This window comes from Giraffa tippelskirchi, chromosome 8, assembly GCF_054371585.1.
Source record: "Giraffa tippelskirchi isolate mGirTip1 chromosome 8, T2T-mGirTip1v1.2.pri, whole genome shotgun sequence".
Taxonomy (NCBI): domain Eukaryota; kingdom Metazoa; phylum Chordata; class Mammalia; order Artiodactyla; family Giraffidae; genus Giraffa; species Giraffa tippelskirchi.
In genome coordinates this window covers 14,012,999-14,030,572 of record NC_137282.1, presented here as the reverse complement: position 1 = coordinate 14,030,572, position 17,574 = coordinate 14,012,999, and the positions used below count along the sequence as shown (strand labels likewise).

At 40.8% G+C, this 17,574-nt stretch overlaps 1 protein-coding gene and 1 long non-coding RNA gene across 11 annotated transcripts in view; both read left to right on the top strand.

The window, feature by feature from the left end:
* The window catches only part of UNC5D (unc-5 netrin receptor D), a 610,447-nt gene that overhangs the window by 160,171 nt on the left and 432,702 nt on the right, over positions 1 to 17,574 (top strand). The window lies entirely within an intron of this gene.
* Positions 357 to 5,221, top strand: LOC145518649 (uncharacterized). The gene is made up of 2 exons (XR_014063079.1): positions 357 to 3,737; positions 3,809 to 5,221. It is a non-coding gene; the product is annotated as an uncharacterized LOC145518649 (long non-coding RNA).

Genomic DNA, 17,574 nt, shown 5'->3' with positions numbered 1-17,574 from the left:
GCCAGGAATTTGGTGCCATGAGACCGCACAAGCCCAGTAACTTCAGATGTAGATGGAACCTTGCTTAGAGTACTCCCCACTGGAAGGTACCAGAGAAGAAGTTGCATTTTGTGAGGGTTTGATAGCCCATTATTATTTTTATTTTTTAATTATTTTTCTTCGAAGGATCATTGTTCTACAATATTGTGTTGTCTTCTTCCATAGGACAAAGGGAATCAATGAAAGTACATATATGTCTCCTCCCTCTTGAACCTCCTTCCCCACCCCATCCCACCCCTCCAGGCTGTCCCAGAGTACCTTATTGAGCTCCCTGTATTATACAGCAACTTCCCACTAGCTATCTGTTTTACATATGGTAATATGTAGGTTTCAATGCTAGTCTGTCAGTTCATCCCACCCTTTTCTTCCCAGGCTGTGTCTAAAGTCTGTTCTCTATGTCTGTATCTCTATTCCTGCCCTGCAAAGAGTTTCATCCGTACCATTTTTGTAGATTCCACATGTATTCTTTAATACGTGATGTTTTTCTCTTTCCGACTTAACTTCACTCTGTGTAGAGGCTCTAGGTTCCTCCACCTCTCTAGGACTGATTCAAATGCGTTCCTTTTTATTAGCCCATTATAATTAAAGACCACTTGGTTTCAATGATCAGATTTAAGCGATTCTGTAAGAGGGTAGTTTAATATCATCCTGATTTTCTGGACAAGGACCTAATCACAGTGACATTACCAGCAGCTCAACTGCAAAGAACCAGGGCTCAGGCTGGGACCTGTGCCTTTTAACTTAGGACTCATGTCACTTTCATGCATCTGTGCCATTTCCTGCAATGCCTGCCACAAGCAAGTCTTCCAGTTAAACGTCTTAGCTAAGGGTGGGGAAAATCTATATATACATATTATAGTCATTAAACCATGCCTTTGAAGAGCCCACCATCAAAAGAAGGGGATGAAAATTACAAGGCAAGTTGAGAAGTGCTGTTGGAATTAGGTAATTTTATATCTATTTCTTTGAGTTCATAGAGGGAGAACTGATGGATGTTACCTGATAGGTTTCTGGGAGAAAAGATTTTTCCATCGCAACTTAAAGGATGAATAAGTAGGTAAAGCACATCTCAGGAAGTGGCATGGTGTGGGCGAAGCATGGCAGTCTGGATGAGTGTGGTCTGCCCTTGAGCATAGGCAGAAGTGGAAACAAGTGGAAACTGAGGCTGAACAGGGAGGATTTAACATGAGTTTCAGGGACTTCCCTGGTGGTCCAGTGGTTATAACTCTGAGATTTCACTGTAGGCAGTGTGAGTTCAATACCTGGTCAGGGAACTTAAAATCCCACTTTTGCCTGGTGTGGCCAAAATAAAATAAAATGTAAACTAAAGCTTGTCTTTCAGGCGGCAACCTTATTTTGTAGTTGCTGCTGTCGCTTCAGCCATCTCCGATTTTTTGCAACCCCATGGAGCCTGCCAGGCTCCTCTGTCCAGGGATTTTCCAGGCAAGAATACTGGAGTGGATTGTCATGCCCTTCTCCAGGGGATCTTCCTGACCTGAGGATTGAACCTGTGTCTCCTTCATTGCAGGTAGATTCTTTCCCACTGAGCCATATAATTTTTTTAAAAAAATATTTTTCTGAAAGGTCCTTGTTCGTTACCTGTTTTAAGTAGAGCAGTAGGTACATTTTGATCCCAAATGTCCTGAATTTTTAATAAAGCTAAGTACATCACATATACGTGGGTGTGTGTCAACAAAAAGTTTCATTAGAATAATGTGGTCTTAGAAAAGTATGGGTGTGTTTATAAATGAGCTCTGTTTCCCACAGTGTTTAGGATAGGCTGTGCAATAGAAGAATTCAGTAAATGCCTGATTTGACAGATTTGGCACTGCCAGTGTAGGGACATCTATATCTGTACATTTCAGACACACCTTTCTTGTGTTCAGTCTTTCTCTCCTTCCCCCTGATTTAGCTTGGAAGTACAGTAAGTATTTCCTTAGTAAGTAGGAAGTACCCCTACATATGAACCTTCAAAGATGGGAATGTGCATTCCACCTGCATCAGAAATGAGTGAGATTGCAGCCTGCCCTCCATCTCCTATTGCTGATGATTCATTAGCCCTACCATCTCCCACCTCCTCTCTCGCCTCCAGTCAGTAACTCTCCTTGCCTGTTCATTTGATGCCAGTTGCTGTACGCCAGCTGTTGTACTGTACTACTGTACTTTTCAAGGTGCTATCCTGTAAGATTGAAAATGTGTATTTTTGTGCTTGTTTTTTTCTATGTATTATTTGTAAGAAAAGTATTGTAAGCCTATTACAATATAATACTATATAGCCAATTGTGTTAGTTGGATACCTGGGCTAACTGTGTTGGATCTACGAAGAGATTGAAATTACAAAGACGCTGTAGGAATAGAACTCGTTTGTATGTAGGGGAGTTAATGTATTTTGTATCTTTCAAGTCCCTGCTGACAGAGTCAACTCTCTAAAAGCCCATTCTATTGTTAATGCCTATTTATTTGGTTGAGCTTTCTTTCTAATGAGTCTGCTTGTTCCTTCAGCACGTTGGGCTGCCTAATGAGATGCAGGATTCTTCATCAGAGTTACAGTTGGTGGTGGATGCACAAACCCAAACTGGGACAAAGGGAAGAAAGAGGTGCGCCATTGACCCACATTTATGGATTGTGCTACTTAATTAGGTGAAAGTGGCACTCTATTTCTTTCTCATTTTTTAACTTGACAGGCTGAGCAGAGATATTTGTGTGCCCCCAAAGGAAGGTTTTTATCTCCCTACTGTAACTGTCGCCCTGGAGTTTGGTCTGATTGGGGTTTACATTTTTTTTAGATCTGTGGATTGATAAGTCTGCCAGGCGCTCAACCTGTCTAGATGTCTCAGAAGGCATGCATGGGTCTTCCCTTTGGAATTTGAGGGAGAGGACAGTAAATTATGTGAGAGCCCTTTGGGAGAGGCAGTGTGTGTGGAAGACACACCCCAAGTGGTCTCCTGAAAAGGCCAGTATAAAATAGGAGCAGACCTCAGCCGGCAGCCACGGCTCAGCATGCTGCTTCCCTAGTGAAATTGACTTAGTTTGCCAGTGCTGTAGAATCAGAAATTAAGATGGGAAAGGTCTGTGAGATCTCACCACCCCCTTCCCCGCCTGCCAGTCTAGGGAATTGTTCCTTACAGTTGAACCTCTAGTTCCTTGTCCAGTCCACTTTTAAACGATGCAAGTGATAAAGTATTGATCTTGCCCGGTGCTGAATTTCTTTTGATTTGCTCAAGCTGTCATTCTGCACACAAACTCGTGTAACTCCTCGTTAAGATTCTTGCACCACCTGAAACCTGCATGCCAGAGATTTTCCAGCGGGGATGGTTACTCTATTAAACAGGGTGCACTTAGCAGTTGTTCTTTTTTTGTATGTTTTGGCATCATTTTGTCTATTAATTTTCTAGTCTCAAAGCCATTCTCAGATGATTCCATTAAAAGGAGGTGGGATATTTGTCATTTTCCAGCAAAAGAATGATAGATGATTGGAAAGAGAGATTATTCATGCCTTGTCACGATCAATATGACTCCATTCTATAACTGGCTTTTTTTGAAAAAAAGTTATTTAATTTACTTTTTGGTTGTGCTGGATCTTTGTCACTGCACGTGGGCTTTAGTTGCGGGGAGCCGGGGCTACTCTCTACTTACTGTTGTGCAGGCTTCTCATTGTGGTTTCTACAGCAGAGGCTGTAGGTGCATGGGCTTCAGTAGTGGTCCACAGGCTTAGTTGCTTCATGGCATGTGGGGTCTTTCCAGACCAGGGATTGATGGGCTTCAGTAGTGGTCCACAGGCTTAGTTGCTTCATGGCATGTGGGGTCTTTCCAGACCAGGGATCGAATCTGTATTCCCTGCGTTGGAAGTGGATTCTCAACCACTGGACCACCAGGGAAGTGCAATGGCTGCTTTTTGTGCACTTAAAGTGACTTTGTGCTTAGTCGCTCAGTCATGTCTGACTCTCTGGACTGTACCCATGGACCGTAGCTCGCCAGGCTCCTCTGTCTATGGGGATTCTCCAGGCAAGAATACTGGAGTGGGTTGCCGTTTCCTTCTCCAGGGAAAGTGAGCTTGCATCCTAGTGATTTGTGCCCACATCCTTCTGTCTTCCTGTACTCAACAAAGACAATCGTCAGTATTCTCTTCAGCTTTCATGTCCTGTTGGTCTTGTCTTACCCTCTCACCAATACTGCGTTTTTTGATGACTCCTTTTACACTAAGTCTTGAAACTAGGGTCAGGTGTGTCCTCCACCTTTGTTCTTTCCCATAATTGTTGACTCCTGAGACTATTTGATGTCTTTGCCCTTCCATACAAATTTAAATACAGCATGTCAATATCGACAGAAAAGTTACTGGAATTGGAATTCTGCTGAATCAATAAACACAAAGGAATGGTGTTCTTTCTAGCTGAAAATTTTTCTTGTGTTTCACAAGAATTCCTGACATCTCTGACCCTATGCAAACAACAGTTTTGTATTTGGTTGTAGTAGATGGCCTCAGTTTCCTTTCTAACCATGAGTCGATGATGTCTCTAATTGGTTTATTTTACTAACTTAGTTCTCAGGCATGTCCGAGAGCGTGAAACAGTTGTTGTATGTATTTAAAGTTATGGAAGAGATTATTCTATATTTGAAATGTCAACCTTCAGGCCTAATCTGCCTTTAACTTCTTTCTCCCTAGTTTTCCTTTTTCCAATAAAAAATTGTAAGGAAGAGAAGAAAGTTAGCTATCGCCTATTTTCAAACTATTTAATTTAAGCTCTGTAAGAGCATGATGCATTCAAATTTAAATATAGAAATTATTAACATTGTTAGCTAAAAGCAGAAACAGCATATATCTTTCTTTAGACCCGCATGATGTAAACAGGGACATCTCTCAGCTCCGAGAGCCTGTAAACCAATTGCTTGCCTTTCTAACAACAGTACCTCATTGTATTTTAACTGAAAGATTGGGTGATTTCTTCTGTTAATTATTTTTTTTTGTAAAAGGAGACTCAATGCTGTGAAGGGAAAATCGACAAAAAGCCTGAGGAGGGGAAAGAAAAATCGTCTAGGTTATAATTTTCCAAGTGCTCTTGCTGTATTGTTAGCCAAACTCTGGCTACATCGTGTGCACTGAATCTCTGACCTATGAAAAATTGTGTGGATTCCCCCCGTTTATCTTGTTTGAGCAGTAAAGAAAATATAATTGAAGAAATGGCATTGAAGTGTATCCTGGGTTATTTGTTATCAAAAGTGACACTTGGGAGACTTTTCACATGAAATTTCAACATAAGAAGTGGCTGAATCTGTGACGGTGGGGATGGGACAATTTGAGTTTAGTTTTTTCTTTTTGGAAGTTCTGGTTGAAAATGATATGGGCAGGGCTTACTTTTTTTTTCTCTTTTTAAACTGACTCTTCTGAAGGTGATGTTGGTGGGGGGAGGGTAGTTACAGACTGACAATGAGAAGTCACCTCTGAAATGTGACTATTGTAATTTGCAGAATGAACTATTGTGCATTTGTAAAATGACTATTGTAATTTGCAGAAAGAACCGGCCCCACCCCATATCAGTGGCATCAGTACCCCCTGGGTGTCTGTTAGAAATGTAGTCTCAGGCTCTCTGGGTCGGTCTAATGCACACTGATGTGTAACAACCTCAGGCTTGAGCAGTTTTCAGTGATAAGTCCCTTCTCTAGTCCCCTAATTTACCTTCTTCACCTGCTCAAAACACTTCTGTTTGCTATCATGGCAAAGTTCTTTAACACCAAAAAAAAAAAAAATTCAGTAAATAAAAGATCATGGAGAAACAAACAACTGAGATTCCATGTAAGCATCCTTGAGCTGATTATCCTTGAGCTGGGCCATGTGGCGGCTGTGCAACTTTGGATGACTTCCTCAACATCTCTGACCTTCAGTGTCTTCATGGTCAGGATGGGGATAATGCAGTGATCATTAGATTACTCATCTCAGTAGATTTTGCGCGTGCCTTATTTAGAGAGGGTGACTAGCACCTAGTTAGTATGCAATAAAAGTTAGCTCTTTTTTAATTATGACTAACACTAAGAGTAATTTTTGAAGGGGTGGTCTATGTATTTAGGATTATACAATTGTGCAAATAAATGCTGTCTGCTTCTTTTTTTAAAAAGATTATTTATTAATTTGGCTGTGCCCAGTGTTAGTTGAAGAACTTGGGATCTTACCAATAGTTGCAGCGTGTGGGATTCAGTTCCCTGACCAGGGATCGAACCCTCCTGCATTGGGAGCCTGGAGTCTTAGCCACTGGATCCCTGGTTCTTTTTCTGAAAGCTGGCTGTAAAAGGATAATCAGCTGGAATGAGAAATAATACCAAAATTATTGTGATAATAATTACTACCGAATAAATAATACCAAGATTTCCAAAAGAGTAGCACACACAACTCTGTGAAAAGGACCAAGAGTGGGTAAGGAATAATGCTGCAAAGGAATTTTCTTAGGTACTGTTCAAGAATCGGCTTTTTCTTAAGATGGAAAATTTGGAAATGGAAGCTCCTTCACAGCTCTTTAAACTAGCTCCTTTCCCCAAAGATGTTGAGTGCTGAACTTTCCATCGGCCTTACTCTGAGCAGGTTCAATGTGTTTCCTTTGCTTACACAGCTTCATAGGTTTAAATTAGAGTGTCCTACCTTTGCCAACAAAAGTCCGTCTAGTCAAGGCTATGGTTTTTCCAATGGTCATGTATGGATGTGAGAGTTGGACGGTGAAGAAAGCTGAGCACCGCAGAATTGATGCTTTTGAACTGTGGTGTTGGAGAAGACTCTTGAGAGTCCCTTGGATTGCAAGGAGATCCCATCAATCCATCCTAAAAGAGATCAATCCTGGGTGTTCATTGGAAGGACTGATGTTGAAGCTGAAACTCCAATACTTTGGCCACCTCATGTGAAGAGTTGACTCATTGGAAAAGACCCTAATGCTGGGTAGGATTGGGGGCTGGAGGAGAAGGGGATGACAGAGGATGAGATGGTTGGATGGCATCACCAACTCGATGGACATGGGTTTGGGTGGACTCCGGGAGTTGGTGATGGACAGAGAGGCCTGGTGTGCTGCAATTCATGGGGTCACAAAGAGTCGGACACGACTGAGTGACTGAACTGAACTGAACAGTCTTGGAATAGCAGCCCAAATGAAAGGGCTGTAAGATCAAACAGATCCCTCGCAAGTGCATGGCGTGACTCTAGTGTTTTGATAGGGGGTGGACTCATTGCAATCTGTTTGCATGTTTTCAGTGAATTCAGTTCAGTGCAAACGTTCTCCCTATGTGTAATCCCTGTGTTCAGTGCTGTAGACACATGAAAGATACATGAAAATTAGTCCCTGCTATCAAGATTCTAATAGATTCTTTTCTGCAATGGCTGTCCTCTTTTGTTTGTCTGATTTTTCAGTTGAGAGTTACTGATTGTTCTAGAATGTGTTTGAATGAACTATCTTTGGTGGTAAAAATTTAGGCATTGCTGAGAGAGTCAATATTTAGAAGTGAAAAAGCATACTCTCACGTTGAAAGCCTAAGATTTCCCAGCTTAGTAAAATGAGTAAGGTGCTTTTTAAAAGAGATTTCAGCATTTCATGGGGTGACTGGCATGGTTCCTTTTACTGAATCCATTCATAGTTTATTTGGGTTGCTTTTATGTTTTTTTCATGAACTTCAGAGTTGACAAGTAGACAGAGGAACATTTGGGGTATATGTCATTATATCTTAACTGAGTGGAAATAAGATTCTTGAAACTTTTACCTGTGGTTTTCAATGATAAAGACACATCAGAACCATCTGTGTGGAGTTTTCTATAGAAATACAAAAGCTCAAGATCCATTTGTGGAGATTCTGAATCTGTAGGTCATGTTCCCCCAGGATGTCTAATAGCAATTGGGTGTGCGTGTACTAAATCGCTTCATTCGTGTCCAACTCTTTGTGACCCTATGGACTGTAGCTCGCAAGTTTCCTCTGTCCATTAGATTCTCCAGGTAAGAATACTGGAGTGGGTTGCCATGCCCTCCTCCAGGGTATCTTCACAACCCAGGGATTGAACCCGTGTCTCTTATGTCTCCTGTGTTGATAGGCAGATTCTTTACCATTAGTGCCACCTGGGAGGTCCCAGGATTGAGTAGCCTTGCCTTTTTCTTGATTCCTATTACTTCTGGCTTTTTCAAGGTGTAAGAGAAAAAAAAAAAATGAGGGCTTTGCTCTCAGATTTTAATGTGCATGGCAGTCACCTGGGCATCTCATTAGAATGAGGTGGGGGCCTGGGGCTTTGCATTTCCAAGGAATTGGAAGGTGATACCGATGTTATAGGTTTCTAGAAAGTAGAAAAGAACGGGATCAGTATTTGTACTTTTGGGCTTCCCTGGTGGTCCAGTGGTTGAGAATCCACCTGCCAATGCAGGGGACATGGGTTCGATCCCTGGTCTGGGAAGATCTCACATACCTTGGGGCCACTGAGCCCGTGCACCGCAGCTACTAAGCCCACTCTCTAGAACCTGTGCTCCAAAACAAGGGCAGCCACCACAGTGAGAAGCCCAACGCTGCACCTAGAGAAAACCCACATGCAGCCAAGAGGACCCAGCACAGCCAAAAAATAAAGCAAATGCACTTTGGCCCCCATACCATGACTATAAATAAGAGAATCTGATACCCACTGTTTACCCTGCACCCTGCCGTGTTCTTCCCCCACTTATTTTATAATCAACAGAAGAGAATGTTGTGACTTGCTAAGTGAGTTGCCCTTTCTACCTTTACAAGATTAAACATAGCTATTACCAATCCTGATAACTACTTTGTGGTATAGATAGGGCTTTGCAAGCACGGGTTCACCTCCTTAATGGAATTCCAGAAGTTAATGTTCTGACTGATTAAAAAAAAAAGTCAGTCTTGTGGGGCAGTATATAGAAGCAATGAGAAGTTACAGGAAATGAGAAAGAATATGTGTGTGAACATCTAGATACAGTTATGTCTACATAATTATACTCATCATTGGCTATTAAAAGAAGGTACCTACTCGTTACACCTACCTGTTAAGAGCATTTACTTCAAAGAGGTTTGAAAAACTCACTGTGCATAGTAAATCCGCAATAAATAGGTTATTTGCCAGCGTTACTATTGTTGTGGCTAATGTTACTATCAGTGATGGCAGTGCTCATTTTTCATAAGATCCTTTTAAGAGAAGTCTCTTGTTGTTGGGTACAATATAAGGTAAAAATAATTTTGAAGACAAGAATTCTGAGAATCAGAATCTTTAGGGGAAGATTTAGGATCAAATTGAAATATGGAAAATATTTTTAAAGAAAAAAAAAGCAAAAATGCTGTTTTTTTTTTTTAAGTAAACATGCAAAAGAAATATTTTTCCTGTTCATTGATATAATATTCTGGCACATTATTAATCTTAGCAAAGTGTCTCTAAATGTACTGATGCATGTATTCCATTTTCAAATATCTTGTTAATTCGTCTTTATGGACTGAGTGGCCATGTTCTCTTGGGAAAACTGGGTTCCAACTGACAGATGTAACTTGGATGTAATGAATGATAACAACTCTTCATTGTCTTCTGCACTGGTTGCACCAATGCATTGATCTCCTCTCCTCATTGTTATGAGAGAGTTAAAACACACACACACAAGACCAAAAATGGAAGATATTTCTCCAGTTGCAAGGTCACACCTGCAGAGCCCCCTTTGCTATGTAAGGTGTCATAGTCCCAGGTTCTGAGGATTAGGGTGACAGATGAGACCCATCTTCCGGGGTAGGGAGGTTGAATTATTTGATCTACCACATGGGAGACAGATTCCACAGATGGTGGGTCAACCTTGTCCACCTGCAGCTTTTGGCTACCAGTACCACCTCATGGGACAGATGATTCTTTGGTAATCTTTGGAGCCTTTATTTATGTTCAAAAAGCAAGAATTATAGAGCTTCTCCTTGTAATACGTTGGATGTCAATGAGATCTATTTGATAATCTTTTTCTTCTTTCTTTCTTTCTTTTTTTGGTCAGTGCCAGGTTTTCTTCGTTACTTGGGCTCTTCTCTAGTTGTGGCAGGCGGGGGCTCCTCTCTAGTTGAGTTGTACAGGCTTCTCGTTGTGGTGGCTTCTCTTGTTGCGGAGCGTGGGCTCTAGGGTGCAGGGCCTTCCGTAGTTTTGGCTCCTGGGCTCTAGATCACAGGCTCAATAGGGATGGAGCACAGGCTTAGCTGCTTCTCAGCATGTGGGATCTTCCCAGATCAGGGATCGAACTCATGTCTCCTGTGTTGGCAGGTAGATTCTTTACCACTGAGTAACCAGGGAAGCCCCAGCCCCACTTTTTTTTTTTTTTTAAAGGAAACTGCTATTCATGTTTATGCTTGTTAGCTCCAACAGGACATAGGATATATTATAGAAGCTTATGGAAATACAAATAAATATTGACAACCTATTCCTACTGTTTATCCTCTGTAATCGAATGATTCCCTTGATACAATGCTATTTCAGATGATCTTTGGAAGGAAATACTTGCATTTGGCTTTATATATCACACTGTCATATAGGTCATTCTCAGCAATGCTTTCCATAAATTTAGGAATTTTTTTCTCTCAGGCCCATTGCTAATGGTACTCCCCAAATTAAAGACCTCTATAAGCATAGTCCTTGCATGAGATGAAAAGCACAAAAAACATGCATGGATTTGAACACCCGCCATCAGTCTCTGAAAATGAAGAGCACTTTGATACAGGGGTGACTCTTTTCTGCCCCCTTTCATTATCTTAGGGTCTTTCAGCCATGGATACTATTCTCATTAAGCCTGAAACCACCTCATGACTATTTTGGCTCTGTTGCAAAGAGAAGGAAAAAGAATTTGAGTTGTAACTTGAAGTTTTATAGAACTTTTGCACTAGATTGGAATAAGCCACTGTAGAACTTAAACCAAGATGATCTCAGTTTCAACTTTCATGTGATTAAAGGAATAAATATACATCTGCTTTAGAAATTTCTTTTCCTTCCCTCTTTTCCCCTTTCCTCCTCCCTTTCTTTCTTCTTGTTTACTCTTGTATACTTCTCCTTTTTGGCCCTCTTCCTCATCTTTTTCCCTCTTTTTTTTTCTTAGCCCTACATGTTAAGTGATGTCGGTGTGGTTTAAGCAAACCACTTGACCACTCAGTCATGGAACCAGTGAGGTTTGTCCCAGGGCTAGTTCTCCCTATGCAGAAGAAAATTCTATGTTCAAGACTATTTATTTTATGATTCTTTACACAGTAAAAGGGCTTCCCTGGTGACTCAGATGGTAAAGAATCCACCTGCAATGCGCGAGATCCAGGTTCAATCCCTGGGTTGGGAAGATGCCCTGGAGAAGGGAATGGCCACCCACTCCAGTATTCTTGCCTGGAGAATTCCATGGACAGAGGCGCCTGGTGGGCTGCGGTCCATGGGGTCACATACTCAACTGAGTGACTAACACACACACACACGATGACAAATTGGAAATTGCCTAAATGCTCATGAAATAGAATTAAATAATTTATGAAAGCAGTGTGACATAAGTGAATATATGCTGTCATGGAAAGTTACAAAAGTGTAGAATCCGGGTTATGGTGTATTTATGTTTCTTCTTCTGGGAACTAGCTACAGAGTTTGTACTCTAACACAGTTTGTTCACTAACGACAAGTGACTTTTGTGTATATACAGTTCATTTGAAATAATATTCAAAAAACCACTTAGCTCCATGTATGCTGAGAAGAATCTGGAAGGATATATTAGAAATTAAGAAGAGTATTGAAATTGTTTGGAGACTTTTTATTTCCTGCTTTTTATACATCTGAATAATTTGAAATTTATGATCAGCATTTATTTTTACTATCTAAAGAAGGAAATAAAAATTACGGAGACTGGTGAATTTGTGGTTTTATAAAGTAGACCTCAATAAAGCTTGAAGCAGAGATAAAAGCGAAAAGTATGATGAGATACTGCTTCAAAAAACTGAGCCAAACTATTGCCAGCCTCTGTGTCATCAAGACGGTACGAACATTACAGAGATAGAAGAATTTCTATATGAATATGAAGAGGTATTATTTCTCCCATTGCAAAAAATCTTGTCATTATAATTATAAGGTCATGTTAATAGTGAGAAATGCACAAGGAACAATCTAGATCAAGGGTAGGGTAAGTTGGGTTTCATATTCCTTTGTACCTCCAGAATCTACATGAAAATCTGGCACTTCCCTCTAGTACATTTGTTAGATGAATAGGTAGACAGAGAATGGAAATACCTTGGCCCACCCTCAGCTTTCTCTGATCAATATTCATTTGTTTTCCCTTTAAAATATTTTACATATTCATACTTATAAACCAAACAAAACCCACCAAATACAAGGGCTATTCTTTCTTCGTAGAACTAGTGGGAAATTACATAGGTAATATTTATGGGTATTCTGGGAACCTCAGATCAGAAGGGAGACCTTTTATTCAAAGCAGTGATGCTCCAATGTGAACATCTTAAAGAACAGGGACTATTTATGTTTTTATTGCTTTCTTTTAATATCTATCACTTTGGTAAGTTGACTATCTGGACAGTTCATGATGCTGCTTAATGATAAAAATGAAATAAATATCATTTTTCCCTAAAGATATAGCTATCAAAAAATAGAGGATTTAGCCCAGTAAAGTACTGGCAAATCTGATAGGGGTAAAAGACAACTTTCATTTGACCAACATCTTCAACATCCTTTAAAAGAAAAAAGGAATAAAGAAAGGTAATCAGGAGAGATTATGTGGGGTGGGGTCAAGGCTACAGCATAATTATCTTGAAGTCTGGATTTGCTTTTGCCTTTGTTGCTAGAATTGTTATTCCATATTTAAAGAAGATTTTTTTCTGAATAATGTATTTTGGGATTTAATCCTAGAGAAGTAATCATTTCAAACGCTCGGAGAGGTTATGAATAATCAACACACTATCCCCTAAATCTGCCCAATATTTACATCTCTGAGTTCAGTGGTTCCATCCAGAATAGATAGGTGATGGCTAATTCCATATTTTCAAAAAGTAAGCAAGTACCTTTTAGTTAGAAAAAGAAGAAAATCCACAAGCACTTCCTGAGCCTTTGACATTATTTTCCTCTGACATCAGCAAGTCCCAGCTTCTCCTTTGTATCACCATCACCAGGCATTCTGTGTGGCCCACAGCTACAGAGTCTAAACTTGATTCTTCAGCTTCATGGAGAGGTCAGGGCTCGGGAACACTGGGAAATTTACCCTGCATATCAAGATGTTGTTACTGGTAATTTCTTATGATGACTTTATCTCCCTGAGGAAGGGAAAGAATGGTCCGAGAACATGAACCACGTGAAGTTCTGTTTGGAGAGCATGTAGCTTTGATAGTCATTAGATGAAGTGGCCCATGCAATTGTATCTCTGAAGTATTTATCTTATGTTGCCCCCTCTGCCTTCTTTGATTGCCTATTATATTTTAGTTCCAAAATCTCTGTTTTAGCTATTTGATCATTGTGTCTAGAGTCCACCCTGGGTTTAGGAGTCCCTCAGAGAACCCAGAGGACTCAGCATGTGGTCCTACCAATGGCTGTGATGTGTTATGGTGAAATGTACAGAGTGAAATAGGAAAAGCAAAAGGGGCATGGCTGAGTCCGGGGCTGGCAGACATCGGCGTCCAGGAGTCTGCTTGCAGTGTGGTCACACCGGAGGCACGTGATCCCTCCAGAAAGAAATTGTGACAACACATGTGAAGAGCCACCACTCAGGGAAGCTTGTTGGAGACTCTGCACAGGGTTTCCACTGAGGCTAGTAGGACGGGTACCCTGTACCTGGCATGAACCAAAATTCTAGACTCCCATAAGGAAAGCAGATGTTGCACATAAACCATGTTATTTATGGTAGCAGTCTCGTCCCAATGGACCATTATATCAGTTCTAGGAATGGGGAAAACCCTCTTGAAATCCGAGTAGCCAGAGGCCAATTCAAGGTTACCTGTGTTAACATGACTGTCCTTTGAAAGGGTAGTAATCTGGCCTGCTAGGTGAACCCTATTCTGCACAGTCTGTGTGTTAATATACAAACTTCTCTTGTGTCCTAGAGATATTGCCACCTGATACAAAACAGGCGCTTCTTGAAAAATGTCAGGTGACACCTAACATCTTGCTAAAACTTAAGCTTTCCTTGCCTGCTGTTTCATCCCAACACACAATCATCTAAAAGAGGCCTAGGGTCAGGACCTCCCTGCTGGTCCAGTGGTTAGGACTCTGTCCTTCCACTTCAGGGGGCCACCAGTTTGATCCCTGATCAAGGAACTAAGATCCCACATGCTGTGCAGTGTGACTACAGAAGAGAAAAAAAGAAAGATAACCAGAGAACACCCAGCTTTGTTCTCTGTATTGTTCTCAAATTCAATTCACTGGCTCAGTTGTGTCCAACTCTCTGCGACCCCATGGACTGCAGCACGCCAGGCTTCCCTGTCCCTCACCAACTCCTGGAGCTTCCTCAAACTCATGTCCATCGAGTCGGTGATGCCATCCAACCGTCTCATCCTCTGCCATTCCCTTCTCCTCCTGCCTTCAGTCTTTCCCAGCATCAGGGTCTTTCCATCAGGTGGCCACAGTATTGGAGTTTCAGCTTCAGCATCAGTCCTTCAGCTCAGGCCATTCTCCTCTCTGTATGAGGTGGTCATGGTAACCTCCAAACTGCCTCTCTGTTCAGCGTTTGCCTTCTTCTAATCCATACACTAGTGGATTCCCTGGTGCCTTAGATGGTAAAGAATCCACCTGGCGATGCAGGAGACCGGGCTCGATCCCTGGGTTGGGAAGATCCCCTGGAGAAGGGAATGGCAACCCACTACAGTATTCTGGTCTGGAGAATCCCATGGACAGAGGAGCCTGGTGGGCCATAGTCAGACGTGACTGGATGATGAACATTTTTACTTTTTCAACCCATACACTACAAGGCAGCCTGAGACTGTTTTCTTGAAATGGGAGAACATTATTTCTTAAAATTCTTCCTTGACTTAACATTGTTCTTAAGGTGAACTCTGATGTCTGGAATATGACATCAGCTGGGAATATGATCCCTCTGGCTCCATCGAGAACTTCTCTCATTTTGCAGCTGCACAGGTCCTCTCTGATTTTATCAAATTCACCGAGCTTTCTCCATCCTGAGGCTCCAAACAAGCTCATTCGGACACCAAGAACAGCTAGTGTTTCTCTAGTTGTTAGGCTGTTGTTGTTCAGCCCCTAATTCATATCTGACTCTCTGACTCCATGGATTGTATCCTGCCAGGGTGCTCTGTCCATGGAATTTTCCTGGCAGGAATATTGGAGTTGGTTAACATTTTCTTTTCCAGGGGATCCTCCAGACCCAGGGATTGAACCCAGGTCTCCTGCATTGGCAGTTGGATTGCCACAGAGCCACCAGGGAAGCCCACTGTTAGGCTAACACCTGTTAATTGTTAGAGCTTACTTTCAAATGTGGGCAACTGCATAATTTATCATCCAAACCAGAACACTTTACAGTAAAAAAAAAAAAAAGGGTATTATTTATAATTATTCTGCATCAACAAGTGTAACCTTGGAGATATAACCATTCTGCTAATTGATCTCTCCCCTGGAGGGTCCTTTTTCAACCACATCCTTTTAAATTGGATCACTGTCTCTATAACAACCATTTTCCTTCATACTGCCCACCTCATAATCACTCATTTTATACTAATTTACGTGATCATTTGCTTAACATCTTTTACCCCCGCAATGGTATGAAGTTTTACAAATCCATGGGCAATATAGCCAGCATTTGGCAATTCCAGTAGACCTTTTCTAAATAGTCCCTAAATTCATAATTACATAATAGCACTCACTGCCTCCAAATAGGCATGGTTTGATCCGTCTCTTCTTCATTCTACTTGTTTTTTTTTTTTTTTTCTCCTCACTGATGTTGTGTTTGGGAAACTCTTCATTACATTCTTGGGTTTATCTTTCAGTTGCTGTCTCACTGAATGTGTAAAGAATTAATTTGGTTACGTGTTGGAATGGTTCGCTAGTGATTTGTGTGTATTTTAAGTTAAATGGGCATGCCACAAATTTCATTCTTTTTTTTTTTCTAAAAAAACAAGTACTATTTAATACAAAAATTTCTCTTTATATCAATTAATTCATCTCACTCTGTAAGAATGAACTTGCTCTGATCTCCTGGAAGTGGTCAAGTGCAAAATAGGTTTCTGTGAAGACCTCTGGCATTTCCAGTCCTTTAGGTGGTAATAGAGACAACACCGCCTTCTTTTTCTTCAAAGGCCTTAATAGTCAAATAGCTCTTACAAGTTGTGGGTTAAATTAACAATTTGGCTTGACTGCTATCATCCCACTATTCTGATACTGCATTCTCTAGAGAGTGAACATTTCTATTTTGTTTCAGATTCAACCTGAAGTGAAGGGTTTGCCCATAAATTTTCAAGCCACGTATTTTCCGCTATCCTTGGGAATTTGTTTACACGCTTACTTCTACATCTGGGTATCACAAATTTACATGCATACATATGTCAAAAGTTAGTGTATTTAACATCTGTGTCTGTTTAAAAGATAAGAAAAAATGTGAGTTGGAACTGAGATTGCTTTAATTACAGAATAAAAGCTTTTCATTGATCTTAATTCAATATAACAGATTTAAATTTTAATCCTCAAAGCTGGGTGTAGACACAGTTGATTGCCTTCCCAGTAGGGGTTCCTCTTTGCCAGCAGAGCTATCCTCAACTCTTGGGCTGAATGATGCCATGCTTTCTTCTTTTGAAGCCCCAGCAGCCAGGGAAAAGACATATCGCACAACGAGACCTGAGGGGAAGTCCAACAATAGGGTCTGAGTGTAGACAGCTTGGGAACCACGAGACACGTTTTTCTTATGATCAAAACAGCTATGTGTGGAACAACTGTCTTTTTTCTATCTTTGGATATGATTAAAATCATGTGAGGCCTGGAGCAATGGCAGCCCTCTTTTGACCATGAAAATTAAACCTGATGATAAACAAGCAGAAAGATGGAAAGAGATGGATCTTTAATGATACCACTGGGCGTTTGTATTAGTGTTGGGAGCCACTGCTCTCTCCCTTTCTAATGTAAGATTTTAATGTCCTTGTAGTTTAGCCCATTTTTGGTTAAGATTCTGTTTCTTAAGGCAAAAAAAAAAAGCCAATACACTGGGAAAATTAATTTAAACATTCGAATGCATTTATAATAAATTTACCTTTAAAACTGTTCATTTTGATTGTGTGCTTATGCTCATACTCTGGTGAAGTGTTTCCACTAGTATCTGAAATGAGACAATAGATACCTACCACTGGGCTTAACAATCAAGCTATTCATTGTCCTGGATTCTACTAACCTCAGTTAAGGCAAAATTTTGTTAACAGGATTCTTTCTCCTTTAACGGCCTTTTCTCTTCCTTCCTGATAGGCCTAACCAGAGATGGCATTTTCATCTTTTTCGTTTATAAAGCAAAACCCTACATTCATCTCTCCTAATTGTGTTTTCCTTTGGGTCATGAGAGCAACAGAAATTGATGTGTTGGATTTTTATCAACACAAGTG